The sequence below is a fragment of the Acinonyx jubatus genome, chromosome E4 (genome assembly GCF_027475565.1).
Source record: "Acinonyx jubatus isolate Ajub_Pintada_27869175 chromosome E4, VMU_Ajub_asm_v1.0, whole genome shotgun sequence".
Classification (NCBI taxonomy): domain Eukaryota; kingdom Metazoa; phylum Chordata; class Mammalia; order Carnivora; family Felidae; genus Acinonyx; species Acinonyx jubatus.
This window is the reverse complement of record NC_069395.1, coordinates 39,303,873-39,314,263: the sequence shown is the minus strand read 5'-3', so window position 1 is coordinate 39,314,263 and position 10,391 is coordinate 39,303,873. Positions and strand designations below refer to the sequence as shown.

At 42.8% G+C, this 10,391-nt stretch overlaps 1 long non-coding RNA gene across 1 annotated transcript; it reads left to right on the top strand.

Annotated features, from left to right (window-relative positions):
- Positions 1-402: 402 nt before the first annotated feature.
- LOC106966817 (uncharacterized) lies at positions 403-9,948 on the top strand. Its single transcript, XR_001428844.3, has 4 exons — positions 403-1,264; positions 4,341-4,428; positions 8,698-8,748; positions 9,320-9,948. It is a non-coding gene; the product is annotated as an uncharacterized LOC106966817 (long non-coding RNA).
- The last annotated feature ends 443 nt before the right edge of the window (positions 9,949-10,391 follow it).

Sequence of the window (10,391 nt, the reverse complement as noted above, 5' to 3'; positions counted from 1 at the left end):
GTTGGCTTTAAAGTTTCTTTTGCATTATGGTGTTTAGCTCATTTGGTGGAGGGATGAAAAGAGCCCAGAACTGTTAAATGGGAACCTCCCATCAATTACAGGCCACGCAGAGTTCTCTTAAGAATTTTTTCAAAGCTGTCCCCTAACTATCTATAACAAGTCAGCATCCACTAAGGAGAAGGACATCTGTGTATTTTTAGATAGAAAAGCGCTGTCTCCTTGTCATTTTGTAGAAAATGCTTTTCTCTCTGTCTCCCTTCATTGGGCCTTCTGGTATCTCAGAAGAGAAAGGAGCTACCTGGTAAATAAAGATAAGCTGCGCTTATTAGCAGAGATTTGCAAGGGAAGAGGCTGTTTAAAAATGGATAAGGAGGTAATTGTGTTCTTCTGGCTCTACAGCGGGGACTCGTTTTCCTCTGTCAGGGCCTGGCAGCCAGCGAGGAGCTGAACAAGTATGCCTGCCACCCCGGCGTGACCTGGAGTTCACATGGACGAAGCTACACTCAGTCGCAGGAACCCTCGGGCCTTTGAAGTCGCTGAGTCGTCCTGACGGCAGATCCCTTCCGTGGAGGACTGATGCTCTGCCAGAAGAGTAAAACGTCGTCGTTTTTAGACTGCCCTTTGGGATAAAAGAGACAGTCGTGCAGTGCAGCCCCAGTGCCAGGCTCACGTCTGACAGAGCCGCCATTGTTCGTGTCGCCCCTCAGTGAGCTCTGCTCGGTTAGCGAGGCCCCGGGCCGCTTCAGGGCTCCGGTACAGGTTTCTTGCAAGGATCAGGTACACAGCTGTGTGTGGAAATGAAGGATGGTGGAAGAGGCCATGTCTACACGATATCCAACATCTGCTTCGAAACTGAGTTCAGTCAGCTCTCCAGATGTTTCCTCATGCCCAAAGTTTGCCAAAACCATCTCTTGACTGAATGTTGCAGTTTCCGTCTGATTGTTCTGGAGAAGGTGGTCTGTTCTTCTGCCACGTGGGCTTTTAGATGTGAAGAAGTGATATAAGCTAAAAGACGTAGGCATCCCAGTCTCCCTATCCAATGTTTACCTCCTGCTTTCTCCACCATCCTCATCGTGGGCGCGTGAAGGAAACGTGACGGCCCTGCGCTGAGGGGACGAAGTCTGTCTTTGTCCGCACATGAGCTCAGCTTCTCCCAGTTGTGCTGACTCTGTGGGATTCCCAGAAAGGAAAAGCCAGGAGCAAAGCACCAGGAAAATGACCTGGGCCACCTGAGTCTGGCCTTCTTCCCATATACCCACCATCTGTGAGTAGTCTCTGGGTGAGGGAAGGCAAGCTTGGGAAGGAGTTATGCTGAGAAATGTGGATACCTTTGCAGCCCTGATATTTTCTTCTCAGACTCATTTTTGAGGCATAATGAATGAATGTGTGTGTGTGTGTGTTCCTTCAGACAGTGTCATAAAGCAGAACACAAAAGCTGTTTCCTAGTAGTTGGGGATTAGTTGTCAACCCTCCACCCCCCACAGGTTTTTTTTTTGCTTAAGGCATTTCAAATATCATCTGGTTATTTGGTTATTTTTGAGGAATAAAGAGTAGCTGAGAACTGAATGTTATTGAAACATCCATTTTCAGCTGTGATTTTAACTGCTTGGAAGTGTGGAATCTCAGTTTTTAAATTTCTGGACTCTATCTCTTCCTGGAACTTTCTCTTCAGGCTTCCTTTGAATAGATAGACCCTGCATACTTCTAGAATAAATCTGCAGCTCAAGAATACACTCAGTCAGAGGTAGATTTAACATGAATGAACGAAGCTTAAGCTTTGGGGCCTCTCACTTTTTTTAAAAAAATTTTTAATGTTTATTTATTTTTGAAGGAGAGGGATACAGAGTGTGAACAGGGGAGGGGCAGAGAGAGAGGAAGACACAGAATCTGAAGCAGGCTCCAGGCTCTGACCTGTCAGCACAGAGCCCTACGCGGGGCTCGAACTCACAGACCGCAAGATCATGACCTGAGCCGGTCGGGCACTTAACCAACTGAGCCACCCAGGCGCCCCACCATGGTCACATTTTTTTGTTAAATTTGTGGACAGAAGATCGTTTAAGAATACAGTTTCTCCCAAAGAAAGCTACCCTAAAGTTGTTAAGTTTCAGTTCTTGAGCCACACTCTGGGACAGCAGGGTGAATAATTTCTTATAAGCTGCCCATCTTTATCCTCACAGAGGAATACAAATTAGATTGACTTAGAATAATTTAGAGAGGACGTTTTTGGCGATCACCATTGTCCTCTCAATATGCGAAACACTGCTTATTAGACTTTGATTTGTCTTAAGGAAAGCAGCTGCAGAAGATAGAAGATTTTTCTGGAGGGTTTCACAGTGCTAACTAATGAGGAAGAAAATAGGCCAGGAAGGGGCTGCCACCTTGTTATTTGGTGGGACAGTAGCTATTGACAAAAGGACCGCATTGCACATCCTCTGGGAGAAATGAGAGGAAGGTTTGAAACGACTCATGGGGCTCCTATTTCCATTGCTTCTCTCTTCTCCCCTTTTGTTGGGAGGCAAGGATGGGGGCCCACATGTTTCCTGTGGTTGGCATTGGTGAGTCAAGTGGTTCCAGAGGAGCAGGGAGCAAAGAGGATTCTTAGGGCAGTCTGTGGGCTCAGGAGAAGGTTCAGGGACACCCTTGAGGCTCCCTGTTGCTTGAACTCCAACTCTGGTCCTCCTAACCACGTGGGAACAGGAAGTTCCCTGAGGCAGAGGGAGGGACCAGACATATGAACTCCATGTCCCCTAGGATTTAGTTAACAGGGTGTCTGTTCTAAGTGTGTTAATTTACACCATCTCTTTTCTCCTTGTTACTCCCTGTGTGTTTTAAATTAATTCAATAAGCCGCATGACTGGAACATTTTAACTTGCTTTGTGAACCTTTTTGTTCTCTGACCTCTGAGGTTGTTGTAGAGTATACTTGTGGGCTATCATTGCATCAAAGTCATTTCCTGTATGACAGCATTAATCAGGGTTATTTAAATCTGGTAATAATAACACCCACATTTAGGAGGCTTAACAAACATTTTTCTCTCCACAACAATTGGGCATGGATGTTCCCTGTCAGGCTGCTTTCCTGGGTAGCCCACTTCAAAGCGCTGACTCAGGAACATGGGGGAAGCTTCCATCCTTTGACCACACCCCCTTGAAGTCTTTAGGCATTCTCTCCGTTAAATGGGCAGATGGAGAGAGCAGAAGGTTGTATGAGACTTTTATGAGCCAGAACTAGAAACGGTGCACAATACTCCCATCAGCGTTCTATTGGGCAAAGCTAAGTCACGTGGTCATGCCCAAGTGCAAGGGAGGCTCGGAAGCGTAGTCCAACCGTATGACTAGGAGGAAAGGGAAATGGGATAATAAGGGATCAACCAGTCGCTGCTGGAAGGTGACTACAAACGAATACCAACTCTGCAGCGGGGAGGGAGGTAGAATCTTCATCTCTCAAAATTAATATTGTAAGATTATTTTGGGAGAGCAATGGTGAACTATATTGGCCCGATTCTGCTGAGTGGTAAGGAGCGTGTGGCTTGATCTTTTCAGATGATATTGAATCGTAGAATAATTTGAAGCAGAGGACTAAATACAATAATAGAATTTTAGAACTAGAGAAAGCTTAGAAATTATTTAATCTAAAGCTTTAAGAGATGTTGGCCCTGGACACAAAAGCAGAGGGAAGGCACATTTCCTGAGCCCCACCGGTGCTCTTTCCATTTCCGTGGGGAGCACAATGACTTGACTTACCAATGTCACACAGCCTCTGAGAGAAGTGAGCCTGGGACCCACCGCTTCAAATTATGAGTCAATGTGCTCTTCACATGTATTTAATTAACCTCCCCCCCCCACCCCGTGTACACATACATGCATTCATGCTCCTCTTCAGAGTCATTCATGTGGGTTTAATTTACAGTCCACTGAAATGGAAGGAGGACATGATGAATGTGCATTATTCTCAAAATGTGAGCCTAGCAGGTCTGTGGCATTACATCTGTAATAACATCATTTGCACAGCTTGTGTGCTGCTTTGCAAATAGCACCAAAGCATTTTGTGTGATGGTCACCAAGTTCGAAGAGAAATGAGATATTCTTTTCACTGGTCTGGAAAAGAGCAAGTCGCAGGGGCTGACTTCAGAATGCCTCATTGTTCCAAGCCTAACAGGTGCAGGTTTCGACACTAAGGGTCGGATCCCATTACCACTCTAGTTGTATGGATCACTGACCTTGAAAGGGGTCTGCACACACATCAGTGTGGGACCCGTCCTTTAGGAACCACGTCCACTAATCTGAATGGCTATTTAGAGCTGTGAATGGCATTTAACAGGCGTCCTTCCATTCTTCCAGGCTCATTGAAGAATCTCAGTCCTTCTCCTCCTGCTCATTAGAACTGACACTTCCCAGGCCAGAGGGATGACCAGGATGAATCAGAGAGGTGAGATCTTCATCCTGAAGGACAGGGTACAGTTCGGGGCCAGCTGGGGATGAAAGAAGTCCCTATTGACAATTGGGGCTTGGAGCTTAAGATTGTGTCTCCGTTATAACAAACACACGATTATGTGGAATGTCTCAAAGATACCTTTATTTAAAAGCTAGATGATGCAATCAAGTCATTTTTCTAGTATTCTGTTAAAAAGAGTAAATCCTCCAGCTCTTATGCCTATACACCTGCCTAGTCTTGATTTCTCAAACAGACATTTTTCCTAGGAAGCTTCTTTAATGTTCTGTTTTCATTTCATTTACTTCATTTAGTGTGTACTTTGCTTTTGTAGACATCGTGGTCGTATTTACCACATGGGTTAATTTCCTGATGCTAAAAAATAAGAAAGGGAGCTACAAATATTTCAGTAATCCAACTGAATTGTGTGGGCACGTGGCCACTGTATGCCTATTTCATGGAGCAAATTTGTTTGTTTGCTATTGGGCGCAAACCAGGCAATCCCATGATTGTAATTAGTTGCTCCATTCATTTTTCTACTGACTTATTGAAGATGGTAGTATTACTTAGAGGCAGATAGATAACTTCCATCTGGCCCGAAAAGGCAAGATGGACATGATTTTCTTGGGGTTGATTATCTGGCTAGTCCATCCATTCTGATTAAAGTAGATGCAGTTTACAACTGCGGTTGTGATTATAGGGATGGTGCCAATGGAGGAGAATGATCTCCTCACATACTTTCAACGATGTTGTAAGCGATCTTGTCGAAAAGCGACACTCTGGAAAAATTTCTATTATTTTGACATGGCACCATGGCTTGCACATGATAACTATTTGTCATATTAATTAATGATTTCATTCATTCGAACACTTTTTATGTGGAAGATGTTGGAATATAAAGCTGAGTGTCACATGATCCCAGTCTTCAGAGGGCTTACAATTTGGTGAAGGAGACAGACAGACTCCTAGCTACCACATGATGCAGTAAAGGCTTTGGTGGCCATCTGTATCAACCCATGGATGTTGTACGCATACATACATGCTTCCATTCCCAGCCATTCACCTGAACTTAATTTACAGGCCTGTAGCGCACTAGGGGAGTCCCCTGAGGGGAATGTGGAGGAGGGATAAGAGTTTTTCCAAGGAACATCTGAGAAGGCTCAGGGGAGGAAGCTTGGGGGCTTTGCCAACCAGAGGAGGCACAGTGCACAGAGGGACTGAGGAGTGATCAAGAGAGGAGCAGAGGCAAGAGCGGTCTTTTTAGTGCAGCTGGAGCATGAAGTACAAGCGGACGTGGTATGCGACACAAATACCTAAAGGAAGAGAAGTAATTAGGAGGGTGGAAATCTCAGCCACGTGCTTGGGGGCAAGGGTGTGTGACTTTATTTATCCTCCTATTAATCCACTTATTGTTAGAAGCTCTCATGTTGCCACGTGAAGGAAACGTAATCTTCACCAATTTGGGATGAATTTCCTCACTTTCCCTAAGTGCCAGGGACCTTATGTAGACAAGGATGGTATTGGGGGGGGGGGGGCATTAGGACTTTAGTTGGCAGTTCACCAAGCTGGCTTTCCAGTGAGATGACATTTGTCTTGTCTGGCCCTCGGTCATCAGCTCTCCATGGCTGCAGCTGGTTCATTTTCAGAAGGCCGTGGTACTGCCCCCCAGGTCCCAGGAATCGACCTCTAAAGACTCTGCTTTATGAGGCTGTCTAGGGCCTGCTTTGACTAAGTCACACCACATTCACTTCTCTGAACTCTAGCTGCCAACCTGGGCTCTCCGTTGGGAAATAAGGCATGGGGACCTTTGCTTGGACCACACCACCTTATTAAGGAGGGGTCTGTTTCCCCTCTCCCAGGAAGATCAGGGTACAGGCCTCCTTCTCAGGGACTACAAGCTTCCATGCTGTCATTACCTCCTTACCTATTTTCCCTACCAGGGCTAGCTTTTGTAATCTTGAAGGTGTGGGATGTGGAGTTGGTGATGGTGGTGGAGAATCTTTGCTCTTAGTCATTGTATTTTTTTCCAATTTTTTCTTTTTGCTTAGGTACTGTGTGTGTGTGTGTGTGTGTGTGTGTGTTTTAAATTTCTTCTAAAGGCTAGGCTTTGGAAATTCAAAAGCCAATAACAGTTTCCTTTCTTCCCAATTTCTACCTTGCATTCCCTATCCTGAAATAAGGGATCTAGAAACATCTATTTCAGTGATCTCAACCACAGCTGCATATTACCATTGCTTGAGCACTTAATGACTAATACAAATGCAATTAAGTCCACTTCCTGAGGTTCTGATTTAATTGTTCTGGGGTGGGACAGAGGCATTGGTGTTGTTTAACAAACTCCCCAGTAGGTTCTAACACTAGTTGGGATCAAGAATTACTAGACTAGCACAGAAATCCAGAATATTAAAGAGAATGTAGGAAAAACATCAGCTAATATTGCAAAGTATCACCAGGTCCAGTAAGCCAGCACCATATTTGGAAGAATCTTGAATGCCCTACAATGGAAGTTTGACTTTATCATGTTGGGAATACAAGACATTGAAAGAAAAAAATTAATGAATATTTACTGTCTACCTTGTGCTAACTGCTATGCTTTAAATAGTTATCAAATTTCAGCCTGAGATAAATTCCACAAGGTAGGTCTTCTTACCCTCTATTTCGCAGGTGGGGAAATGGAGCTCAGTGAGGGTATATAAATTTCTCAAGGTCATTGGGTAAGCAACTGTCAGACCCTTAATTAGAATCCAGATCCCTGATCAAAACCCAGATTATTTCATGAAAAACTGTTGCCTCCCAACGTGAGATGATAAAACCGTGTATTCACTGAAAGAATCAATTAAGACTTCTGTCAACAAAATGGTAGAAGGGACAAAGGTTAGCCCTAAGGGATTGGGGTAGCTTGTTGGTTGTCGTTGCCTACTCTCTCAGGTGGTTATCGTCATGCATTCAGTGGTTTTTGCTGCTTAGGTTTTCTCTTAATAATTATTAATTTTTTTATTTGAGTGTGGTTGACACACATTACATACAGATGCACAGCATGGTGTTGGGAGAAGTTTAAACATTATGCTATGCTCACCACATGTGTAGCTGCATATAACTGAAAGCCTGTACCCCCCTTCACTCATTTTGCCCATCCCCCCCCAACTCCTTCCCCCTCTGGGTTTGTTCTCTGTGTTTACAGGTCTGATTTTGTTTTTTGTTTATTCTTTTTTTTTTTTTTTTTTAGATTTCACATATAAGTGAAATCATTCAGATCAGTGTTTTCATATTCTTTTGGTAAATATCTGGTAGTGGAATTATTGGATCATAAGGTATTTCTATTTCTAATTTTTTGAAAAAACTCCATACTGTTTTCCGCAGCGACTGTAACAATTTATATCCCCATCAACAGTGCATGAGGGTTCCTTTCTCCACATCCTTGCCAACATTTGTTATTTCTTGTCTTTCTGATTTTAGCCATTCTGACAGGTGTGAACTGATATCTCATTGTGGTTTTGATTTGAATTTCCCTGATGATTAGTGACGTTGAGCTTCTTTTCATGTCTGTTGGCCATTTGTATTACTGTTTAGGTCTTAATCTTGCTTTTGGCATGGATACTTTAGTGACTCAGACGTTAACACAATTTAAAATATTTAATTGTATTTGTTCTACAAAAATATAATTCTTTAAAAAAATTTTAATGTTTATTTTTGAGAGAGAGAGAAAGAGAGAGAGTGGGGGCGGGGCAGAGAGAAAGAGGGAGACACAGAATCTAAAGCAGGCTCCAGGCTCTGAGCTGTCAGCACAGAGACTGATGCAGGGCTGGAACTCATGAACTATGAGATCATGACCTGAGCTGAAGTCAGATGCTTAACCGACTGAGCCGCCCAGGCACCCCTACAAAACTATAATTCTTTACTCAGTAATCAGGCTTTTTTTTTTTTTTCACCAACCTCTTCCTATTTCTCCCTATTTATGTATAGTAATCAGTTTTTATGATTAATGTCAGCATTTTTTTGCACAAGTAAACTGCAGTGTCACAGGACAAAGAGAGAAAGCAAAACTCCTAAGTGTAAATAGAGTATCTTTGATACTATCCTGAATGGGGTTTATATAACCTTTGCTTTCCTTATACATTTTGGAGGAAGATTATCATCTTACTTTCATCTGTAGATTTCTTCAATCTCTTTTCATGACAGTTATCAGCATTATTCATATAAAAGTTGCTAAATGTGTTCCTTAAGTGTGACCATTAATTGTCTTATTTTCTGCTTTTCATGACTAAGGCACATGAATGCCCATATGTATCGTCCTCATTTTTCCTTCCTCAGATAAAGGTAGGCAAAATCCCTTCTTCAAAACTTGCTGTTGGATAATTTACTTGCTCAGAGATTGCCCTCCATTTTGTTAAGTGATTTCTTATTAAAGACATCAGAAAATCAGAATATATTCCAACATGGTTTTTCCTCCATTGGTTATCGTATATTTCCTTTTCCCAGTAATCCAGGCCTCGCAGAGCACCTGGCACAGCTCAACACATGTTGACTCCAATATGGTCTTCATGTGCTAAAACAGTATAGGATAAGCCAGGTACATTTAATCATGCATTGCTGAAATTCAAATGTCCTTGTTATACATCAGGTGTCCAGAAGTATAAGATTCTGATTAGAGAGGAATTCATGATGAATTTCCCCTTTCTTCTGATACTTAAGTCATTTATGCACAGCCCTCCCATCCTTGACATGATAGTGAGCTTTCCTTTGATGTACCACAGTCTCCATATTTGTTTCATTTCCTCTTCCAGAGCCACACACTTATTTGTCTTCCCTGTGTATGTTTTGGGGATGTATCTACTTAGTGAAAGAACATTTTCAATAACCTCTGCTGCTTTCATTATATTTCCATCAGCCTTCCTCTTTTATTACGCAAGTTGACCTGCGCCCCATCAAAGAAGGAAGGGGTGTTCAACATAAAGGATCCAGGTAACACAGAGTAGAGATGCATCGTGGTTGGAGCAAAATGTAATACTGAAGGTCACGGCAGCTAGAAAGCTGGAGACATCAAGGCTAGGTGGAGAAGTAATGAGGGTGAATGGTGGGCATCTCAGGATGGATGTGTGTATTTGAAAAGGAGGGCATTGGAGAAAGATGATCTAAGAGCTAAAACATAAATGTGGGGGTTCGTTTTAAGGAATTGGGGTTGAGAGTAATATGAACACATTTCAAACCTTAGATGAGTTCCCCTGGTTTATTTATATTTGGCTTTTATTAAAATCTGTTATTATTGCTGTTTTTTTTGCTTTTATATCTTTAGAAGCCGTCTCCACTGTTCTGATACTGTTGTATTATGTTCTTTCTTTCCTGTTTTTCTTCTCCTACAACCACTGTTGGGCATCGTTTATCCTCAATAATGCAATTAGAGTAATCTTTGGTTTTTCAAGTGAAGACTCTGATGTATGTATATATTTGAGCTTTACTTTATGCCATGTTGTAGATCACTGATGGCAGTCAGTTGTATTTGAATTAAAAAGATTATCGGGGCTCCTGGGTGGCGCAGTCGGTTAAGCGTCCAACTTCAGCCAGGTCACGATCTCGCGGTCTGGGAGTTCGAGCCCCGCGTCAGGCTCTGGGCTGATGGCTCAGAGCCTGGAGCCTGTTTCCGATTCTGTGTCTCCCTCTCTCTCTGCCCCTCCCCTGTTCATGCTCTGTCTCTCTCTGTCCCAAAAATTAAAAAAAAAAACAAAAACAAACAAACAAAAAAAAACGTTGGAAAAAAAAAGATTATCAAGCCTCAAAAAAATGGCGATGATGAGGGGAATAGTTTTTAAAAAGTTGGGTGGCCTTATAGGAGGCTGTTTTGAAAGTGTCATGGTTAGAGAAGGAGAGGCAAAGAATAACTTGCCAATATTAGGAAAGATAATTTGGAAGCAATGGATTCCAGAAACTGCTCAAATAAAGGGAACATTCTAACCGGCAGAAGG